This window comes from Ornithorhynchus anatinus, chromosome 5, assembly GCF_004115215.2.
Source record: "Ornithorhynchus anatinus isolate Pmale09 chromosome 5, mOrnAna1.pri.v4, whole genome shotgun sequence".
NCBI lineage: Eukaryota > Metazoa > Chordata > Mammalia > Monotremata > Ornithorhynchidae > Ornithorhynchus > Ornithorhynchus anatinus.
In genome coordinates, this window is record NC_041732.1 from 48,869,367 (window position 1) to 48,878,414 (window position 9,048).

Below are 9,048 nucleotides of genomic sequence, written 5' to 3' on the forward strand. Positions count from 1 at the left end.
TGCGCTTGGAAAGTATAATTCGGCAACAGATAGAGACCATCCCTGCCCAATAACGGGCTTGCAGTCTAAAAGGAGGAGGCAGAAAACAAAACAAAACAAGTAGGCATCAATAGCATCAAAATAGATAAATAGAATTATTCATTCATTCAATAGTATTTATTGAGTGCTTACTATGTGCAGAGCACTGTACTAAGCGCTTGGAATGAACAAGTCGGCAACAGATAGAGACAGTCCCTGCCGTTTGACGGGCTTACGGTCTAATCGGGGGAGACGGACAGACGAGAACAATGGCAATAAATAAAGTCAAGGGGAAGAACATCTCGTAAAAACAATGGCAACTAAATAGAATCAAGGCAATGTACAATTCATTAACAAATTAAATAGGGTAATGGAAATATATGCAGTTGAGCGGACGAGTACAGTGCTGTGGGGATGGGGAGAGGTGGAGGAGCAGAGGGAATGGGGGAAAAGAGGGTTTAGCTGCGGAGAGGTGAAGGGGGGGTGGTAGAGGGAGTAGAGGGAGAAGAGGAGATCAGTCTGGGAAGGCCTCTTGGAGGAGGTGAGTTTTAAGTAGGGTTTTGAAGAGGGGAAAAGAATCAGTTTGGCGGAGGTGAGGAGGGAGGGCGTTCCGGGACCGCAGGAGGACGTGGCCCGGGGGTCGACGGTGGGATAGGCGAGACCGAGGGACGGTGAGGAGGTGGGCGACGGAGGAGCGGAGCGTGCGGGGTGGGCGGCAGAAAGAGAGAAGGGAGGAGAGGTAGGAAGGGGCAAGGTGATGGAGAGCCTCGAAGCCTAGAGTGAGGAGTTTTTGTTTGGAGCGGAGGTCGATAGGCAACCACTGGAGTTGTTTAAGAAGGGGAATGACATGCCCAGATCGTTTCTGCAGGAAGATGAGCCGGGCAGTGGAGTGAAGAATAGACCGGAGCGGGGCGAGAGAGGAGGAAGGGAGGTCAGAGAGAAGGCTGATGCAGTAGTCTAGCCGGGATATAACGAGAGTCCGTAGCAGTAAGGTAGCCGTTTGGGTGGAGAGGAAAGGGCGGATCTTGGCGATATTGTAAAGGTGAAACCGGCAGGTCTCGGTAACGGATAGGATGTGTGGGGCGAACGAGAGAGACGAGTCAAGGATGACACCGAGATTGCAGGCCCGAGAGACGGGAAGGACGGTCGTGCCATCCACGGTGATAGAGAAGTCTGGGAGAGGACCGGGTTTGGGAGGGAAGATGAGGAGCTCAGTCTTGCTCATGTTGAGTTTTAGGTGGCGGGCCGACATCCAGGTGGAGACGTCCCGGAGGCGGGAGGAGATGCGAGCCCGAAGGGAGGGGGAGAGGACGGGGCAGAGATGTAGATCTGCGTGTCATCTGCGTAGAGATGGTAGTCAAAGCCGTGAGAGCGAATGAGTTCACCGAGGGAGTGAGTGTAAATAGATATATCAACCTCATTAATAAAATTAATGGAATAATAAATATGGACAAATATACACAAGTAGTAGAGATAATGTTTATTAAGAACTTGCTGTGTGCAGAAAACCTTCTCAGCATTGGGAAAGCACATATAGGTGAGAATTAGACATGGTCCCTGGTCCAACCTAAGGCTAATAATGAAAATAGAATATGAAAATCACATAACTTCTCTGGGCCTCAGTTATCTCCTCTGTAAAATGGGGATTAAGTCTGGGAGCCCCACGTGGGACAACCTGATTAATTTGTATCTCCCCCAGAAGCTTAGAACAGTGCTCGGCATGTAGTAAGTGCTTAACAAATGCCATCATCATTATTATTATTACAATTCGGCCGCAGAGACAATCCCTGCACAATCTCTGCACATAGTAAACGCTTAACAATTACCAACATTATTATTATTATTATTACAATTCGGCAACAGAGACAATCCCTGAACAATCTCTGTACATAGTAAGCACTTAACAAATACCAACATTATTATTATTATCATTATTATTATTGTTATTACCCAATAACGGGCTCACAGTCTAAAAGACAGTATAGCAGCTAAAATCCTAGTGTGGGCCCGGGGGGATCGAACATCATAAAAAGGGGAAGAGAGAGCCAGAAAATGATCAATCTGTTTTCTTTTGTCTTCGATGGAATCTGTTAAGCTCTTACTGTGTGCCGAACACTGTACTAAGCTCTGGGGCCGAGAAAGGCTCATCAGGTTGGACACGGTCCATGTCCCACATGGAGCTCGCCGCCTTAATCTCCGTTTTCCAGGTGAGGTGACTAAGGCACAAAGGTGGGGTTTGAAGATGGGGCTTGGGGCCTGCGAGCTGAACCAGACCTCTGATGACAAGTCTAGGCTGGGTAAATCAGTCCGTTAATAATAATGTTGGTATTTAAATCTAGTCTCTACTAAGTGCTTGGAAGAGTACAGTAGAATCAGTATACGTGATCCCTGTACTCAAGGAGTTTATACCTAGTGAAGACAGACAATTAACTAACCTTTCATTTCCCCAACCTATTCACCTTCCCCTCTGCATCACCTAAACTCTTGAGTCTCTACACCTTAAGCACTTCGATATTTTTGATACCCACCCCACCCCTTTGGCATTCCCGTCCATATCCTTATCCTCTGCTGCTTCCCCCATCTGTAATTTATTCTAATGCCTGTCTCACACTGTATAATAATAATAATGATAATAATGATGTTGGTATTTGTTAAGCGCTTACTATGTGCAGAACACTGTTCCAAACGCTGGGGTAGCTACCGGGTAATCAGGTTGTCCCACATGAGACTCACAGTCTTCATCCCCATTTTACAGATGAGGGAACTGAGGCACAGAGAAGTGAAGTGACTTGCCCACAGTCACACAGCTGATGCCACAAGCTCCTTGTGAGCAGGCATTATCTCTATCAACTCTATTATGCTTTCCCAAGTGCTTAGTACAATGCTCTGCACACATTATGTCTGTCAACTCTATTATGCTATCCCAAGTGCTTAGAACAATGCTCTGCACACATTATGTCTATCAACTCTATCATACTATGCTATCCCAAGTGCTTAGAACAATGCTCTGCACACGTTATGTCTATCAACTCTATTATATTATGCTATCCCAAGCGCTTAGTACAATGCTCTGCACACATTATGTCTATCAACTCTATTATATTATGCTATCCCAAGCACTTAGTACAATGCTCTGCACACATATATCTATCAACTCTATTATATTACGCTATCCCAAGTGCTTAGAACAATGCTCTGTACACATTATGTCTATCAACTCTATCATACTATGCTATCCCAAGTGCTTAGAACAATGCTCTGCACACGTTATGTCTATCAACTCTATCATATTATGCTATCCCAAGTGCTTAGAACAGTGCTCTGCCCACATTAGGTGCTCAATAAATACCACAGATGGACTGATACTCTCCTAAGCATTTAGTTCAGGGCGCTGAACTTTAATATAAATGAATAAATACTCCTGATTGACTGATAAATTGCACCCAGCAGGAATTAATAGAGTATATACTAATAACGATGGTATTTGTTAAGCAGTTACTATGTGCGAAGCACTGTTCTAAGCACTGGGAGGGGATACAAGGTGATCAGGTTGTCCCACTTGGGGTTCACAGTCTTCATCCTCATTTTACAGATGAGGGAACTGAGTCACGGAGAAGTGAAGTGACTTGCCCAAAGTCACACAGCTGCCAAGTGGCGGAGTCAGGATTAGAACCCATGACCTCTGACTCCCAAGCCCGGTTTCTTTCCACTGAGCCACGCTGCTTCTCTATAGGGGTATTCACAATTGTATACATCATCATCAAAGGCACTCAAACAAAACCTTTGATGATGATATATACAATTGCTAGCCGAGGGGTTGTGAATACCCCTATAGAGAAGCAGCGTGGCTCAGTGGAAAGAGCCCGGGCTTGGGAGTCAGAGGTAAAGAGTTCGAATCCCTGCAACACTTGTCAGCTGTGTGACTGTGGGCAAGTCACTGAACTTTTCTGTGCCTCAGTGACCTCCTCTGTCAAATGGGGATGAAGACTGGGAGCCTCACATGGGACAACCTGATTACCCTGTATCTACCCCAGCGCTTAGAACAGTGCTCTGCACATAGTAAGCGCTTAACAAATACCAACCTTATTATTATTATCAATACTCTAAGTGTTTAGATGGTGCAGATGTACTGAAGTGGTAATTTGCAAAGCATAACATGGGGAGACTAGAATTTAAGTGGAAAAGGCTTCTGGTGATGTGATTTCAGAAGGGAACGTGTCTTCCAACTCTGTTATACTGTATTCTCCCACGCCCTTAGCTTGGTGTTCTGCCCGTAGTAAGCGCTCAGCAAATGTGATTGATTGGTTGATTGATAGGAGAGGTGCGTCTTGTCAGATATGAAGAGGGAGAGAGTTCCAGGATGGTGAGTGGGCCTGAACGAGAGATGGGCAATGCTTAATTAGACCATGAGAGCAATGAAGAGTGTGAGCTGGCGTGGAGTGCAAGAGAGTGGGTAGGTAGGAGGGAGAGAGCTGAGGGAGGGCCTTAAAAGCCATTTGAGAAGCAGTACGGCTTAGTGGTTAGAGCACAGGCCTGGGAGTCAGGACTGGTCTGCTGTGTGACCTTGAGCAAGTCGCTTAACTTCTCTGTGCCTCAGTTACCTCATCTGTAAAATGGGAATTAAGACGGTGAGCCCCGTGTGGGACATGGACTGTGTCCAACGTCATTACTTCATATCTACCCCAGCCCTCAGTACAGTGCCTTGCACCCGGTAAATGCTTAACAATTAATTTTTTTTTAAAAAAAGGAACGTCTATTTGATGCTGAGGGGAACCGGCAACCCCTGGAGGTTTTCATCCAGGACCCATCTGCCCAGGGCTGTGAGAAGTCCAAGGACTGAACAACAGTGTTACACTCTTGCCGTTACAAGTGTCTAACTGTCCTATTTTATCTGTTTTTCACTCTCCTGACTCATTTCATTCTCGGACCTTTCCCTGTTGGTCTTATCACCCCCACACCCATTTTAAACTGTGAGCCTTAACGGGGTCAAGGACTATGTCCGAACCAAAGTCCACGCATTTTTCTCTACAAAGTAAACATTTGAAGGATACAGTTAGGCAAAGCTTCTGAAATTGCTGCTTCTCAGATGAAAACTGGGGGTCAGTGACCACAGAGAGACCTGCAGGCCTCACTACAATCTCTCATTTAAGCAGATATGTCCTAAGGCTCTTGAGCAGGGGGTCATTTATCTGGTTTACAACTGGTCTGGCAAGCATATGGTACTAGATGTCTTTATAGTTGGAATTCTGATTTCAGAATTCCCAGCCTCCCTCTGTCTCCCACTGCAGAGTTACCAATCAATCATTTATTGAGCGCTTACTGTGTGCAGAGCACTGCACTCCGCCCATGAGAGAGTACGATATAACCGAGATAGTAGACACATTCCCTTCCCACAAATGGGCTTGCAGCCTGGAGGGGGTACAGATATGAATATAAATGAATAAATCACAGATATATGAAGCATGCTGTGGGGCTGAGGGATGGGAGAATAAGGGTGCAGATCCATTTCCTAGGGCAACACAGAAGGGAGTGGGAGAATGTGGGCTTAGTTCCACAGCTTGGAAGCAGCACCTGTGTTAACAAGGACCTAGAAGGGGAGCAAGTGGGAGCTGGCTAGACCTCCTCTGGAGAAAAGTTCTTCATTTGGGTGGGCTTCTGCAAAACGTTGCACATGATGCCATCCTGAGTCATTATGTCACACTGTTTGCCTGTCCTAACAGACATCAAGGGTGTCGGAGTAGTCCTTAATAATAATTGGGCTTGTCGTTTAACTTTTCTGTGCCCCTGTCTCCTTATCTGTAAAATGGGGATTCAATATCTGTTCTCCCTCCCACTTAGACTGTGAGCCCCACGTGTGCCTGATTTAATAATAATAATAATAATAATGTTGGTATTTGTTAAGCGCTTACTATGTGCCGAGCACTGTACTAAGCGCTGGGGTAGACATAGGGGAATCAGGTTGTCCCACGTGGGGCTCACAGGGCTCATTGATTTGATCACCTTGTATCTACCCCCAGTGTTTAGGAAAGTGCACATAGAAAGCACTTAATGATAATAATAATAATACTCTTGTTGGTATAAGTTAAGTGCTTACTATGTGCAGAGCACTGTTCTAAGCGCTGGGGTAGATACAGGGTAATCAGATTGTCCCACATGAGGCTCACAGTCTTCATCCCCATTTTACAGATGAGGGAACTGAGGCCCAGAGAAGCGAAGTGACTTGCCCACAGTCACCCAGCTGATAAGTGGCAGAGCGGGGATTCAAACCCATGACCTCTGACTCTCAAGACCGGGCTCTTTCTACTGAGCCACACTGCTTCCCAAGGTGTGGGTACCTTAACCACCACATAAGAAGGTAAAAATGAAAATGACCTCAGGTGCTGCAAACAACAAATGCCTCAGCACAACAAAAGGCAGGTTTTGCGTGTGCTCATGATTTCGGAACTGTGGGGCCTGAATTAGCCTTTTAAGTCACAGATGCTGCCCCTAGGAGAATTTCACCATTTAGGGCATCTTCAGGCAAGAGGAAAACTGTATGTTTTCTTTTCCTCCCTAGGGCCTAAGCAATACTATGCTTATTTAAAACATTAGTCAATGCTTTTGCTGTTTGTCAGACATAGCATGTTGTGGGGAGGCAAACATGATTTTTGTCAGGGGAAATCACGCCTCGTTACTCGGTTGGAATTCTTGGTATGGGTCCCAAAGCATGTAGTGATGGGGAAACTACTGGCCATAAAAATATTTAGATTTTTCAAGAGATTTCTGACAAGGTTCCAACCCGGGGACTGTTAAACAATTGGCAATTGGCAATTGTATTCATATGGCTGAAGGTACGGGCCAGCTCCAGAAAGCTTGTTTCGATGGTGGGGGCTCACCTCCTCCAAGAGGCCTTCCCAGACTGAGCTTCCCCTTTTCCCTCTTTTCCCTCTGCTGCCTCTCTGTCCCCCCTTCACCTCCCCTCAGCTAAGCCCCCTTTTCCGCCTTTCCCTCTGCTCCTCCCCCTCTCCCTTCCCCTCCCCTCAGTGCTCATTTGCTCATTTGTATATATTTTTATTACCCTATTTATTTTGTCAATGACATGTATATCCACTTGATTCTATTTATTGCTATTGTTTTTGTCCGTCTGTCTCCCCCCATTAGACTGTGAGCCCGTCAGTGGGCAGGGATTGTCTCTATCTGTTGCTGAATCGTCCATTCCAAGCACTCAGTACAGTGCTCTGCAAATAGTAAGCGCTCAATAAATACTACTGAATGAATGATTAGGGGGTTTCCCGGAAAGAAATCAGCTCAGAGGAGGGAACTTGCCAGTTTGGAAGAAGGAGCTTGACTTTCTGCAGTAGTTGTGGACAGAGTCTCAGAGCTGATGGTTTTGATTCATTCAATAGTATTTATTGAGCACTTACTATGTGCAGAGCACTGTACTAAGCGCTTGGAATGTACAAATCAGCAACAATGATGCGGAGGATGGTCCTCGGCCTAGAGGACATCTATCTCTAGAGGGTCGGTTTCCATGGTAACCACTATGAGCATCCTTACCCGGTAGTGAGAAAGATTCATAATAATAATAATGTTGGTATTTGTTAAGTGCTTACTATGTGCAGGACACTGTTCTGTGTATTGGGGGAGATACAGGGTCATCAGGTTGTCCCACGAGAGGCTCACAGTTAATCCCCATTTTACAGATGAGGGAACTGAGGCCCAGAGAAGTGACTCTTGCCCACAGTCACACAGCTGCCAAGTGGCAGAGCAGGGACCTGAACTCATGACCTCTGACTCCCAAGCCCGGGCTCTTTGCACTGAGTTTAGACTGTGAGCCTGCTGTGGGGCAGGAATGGTCTCTATCCGTTACCCAATTGGACATTCCAAAGGCAGAGTCCAGTGCTCTGCACAAAGTAAGCGCTCAAATCCCACTGAATGAATCTATGATTCTATTTTTCTATTTTGGTGGCAGGTCCCACCTTGTTTTACTTTGCTGTCTCCCCCTTTTAGATTGCGAGCCCGCTGTGGGGCAGGGAGGGTCTCTATCAGTGGCCCAACTGGACATTTTAAGCACAGAGTCCAGTGCTCTGCCCACAGTGAGCGCTCAATAAATCCCATTGAATGAATCTATGATTCTATTTCTCTATTTTCATGGCACTGATGCCTCACTCCTTGTTTTGCTTTGCTGCCTGCCTCCCCCGTTTAGACCGTGAGCCCGCTGTGAGGCAGGGATGGGCCTCTCTCTGTGGCCCAACTGGGCATTCCAAAGGCACAGTACGGTGCTCTGCACACAGTGAGAGCTCACTAAATACAATTGAATGAATCTATTTATGATTCTATTTCTCTATTTTGACGGCATTGGGGCCTGCCTCCTTGTTTCGCTTTGCTGTCCTTCTCCCCCTTTGCGACCGTGAGCAGGGATGGCCTCTCTCTGTGTCCCAACCGGGCATTCCAAGCGCCGAGTCAATAGTATTTATTGAGTGCTTACTCTGTGCAGGGCACTGGACTAAGCGCTTGGAAATTCGGAGTCCAGCGCTCTGCCCACACTAAATCGCCCTGCTCTTGTCTGTCCGTCTCCCCCGGTTAGACTGTGACCCCGTCAAAGGGGAAGCAGTGTGGCTCAGTGGAAAGAGCCCGGGCTTTGGAGTCAGGGGTCATGAGTTCGACTCCCGGCTCTGCCACTTGTCAGCTGTGTGACTGCGGGCAAGTCACTTTACTTCTGTCCCTCAGTGACCTCATCTGTCAAATGGGGATTAACTGTAAGCCTCACGTGGGACAACCTGATGACCCTGTATCTACCTCAGCGCTTAGAACAGTGCTTGGCACATAGTAAGCAGCGTGAAGCAACGAGAAGCAGCATGGCTCAGTGGAAAGAGCCCGGGCTTTGGAGTCAGAGGTCATGAGTTCGACTCCTGGCTCTGCCACTTGTCAGCTGTGTGTCTGCGGGTGAGTCACTTCACTTCTGTGTCTCAGTTCCCTCATCTGGAAAATGGGGATGAAGACTGGTAGCCTCACTTGGGACAACCTGATGACCCTGTATCTACCTCAGCG